Below are 745 nucleotides of genomic sequence, written 5' to 3' on the forward strand. Positions count from 1 at the left end.
TTTACAGAGCGGTGCAATGCACACATTGAGCCACTCTGTAACCCTTTGAGTTACATTATACCTGTGCCAGGCATGATGTGCAAAGGGGGCATTCCCCCATTTGGGGACCGGAAAAAATGGTGCAAGGAAATCTATGAGTGATTGGCAGCTGTGCCTCACCTAGGTATGCCACCTGGCCTGCCAATCCTGTAGGAATTATTTTTCACCTCCCACCTCTTGGCTGCTCCATAGTAACAAAATGTAAAGAAATATCTTGCATTTTTTTGTAAGAAAGGCAGCCCTGTTGTCATCAGAGGGTATATATCAAGTGCCAAAACCTAGAAATAGAATACACTTCTCATCACACACTATTGTCACACTCTATAAAAAATATTCTGCAGACCTTACCATCTGTCAGGATGGCCGAGTGGTCTAAGGCGTTGCGTTCAGGTCGCAGTCTCCTCTGGAGGCGTGGGTTCGAATCTCACTTCTGACATCTTCTTTTAATGAACACGTCGTCTTTGTTCTACCAAAGCAAACTTTGCATTAACAAATACTAGCAACGTAAAACCACTGGCAGATTTTATAATCTCGATTGGCAAAGCGATATAATCTTATTGGACAAAAGTTGCTTTTCACGATTTGATGGTATATATTTGAAAACACGTACAGTGTTTCATTTGCCTCCAAGCAAACAATATTTCACGGTGAGATTTAGAATTTCCTTTCTTTAACTTCCTCGTGTTGATGGGTTTTTTTGTATTAC

At 41.3% G+C, this 745-nt stretch overlaps 1 non-coding gene across 1 annotated transcript; it reads left to right on the forward strand.

Annotated features, from left to right (window-relative positions):
• The first annotated feature begins 392 nt into the window (after positions 1-392).
• TRNAL-CAG (transfer RNA leucine (anticodon CAG)) lies at positions 393-475 on the forward strand. The gene has a single exon. It is a non-coding gene; the product is annotated as a tRNA-Leu (tRNA).
• Positions 476-745: the final 270 nt, after the last annotated feature.

Source organism: Pleurodeles waltl, unplaced genomic scaffold, assembly GCF_031143425.1.
Source record: "Pleurodeles waltl isolate 20211129_DDA unplaced genomic scaffold, aPleWal1.hap1.20221129 scaffold_67, whole genome shotgun sequence".
NCBI classification, from domain to species: Eukaryota; Metazoa; Chordata; class Amphibia; order Caudata; family Salamandridae; genus Pleurodeles; species Pleurodeles waltl.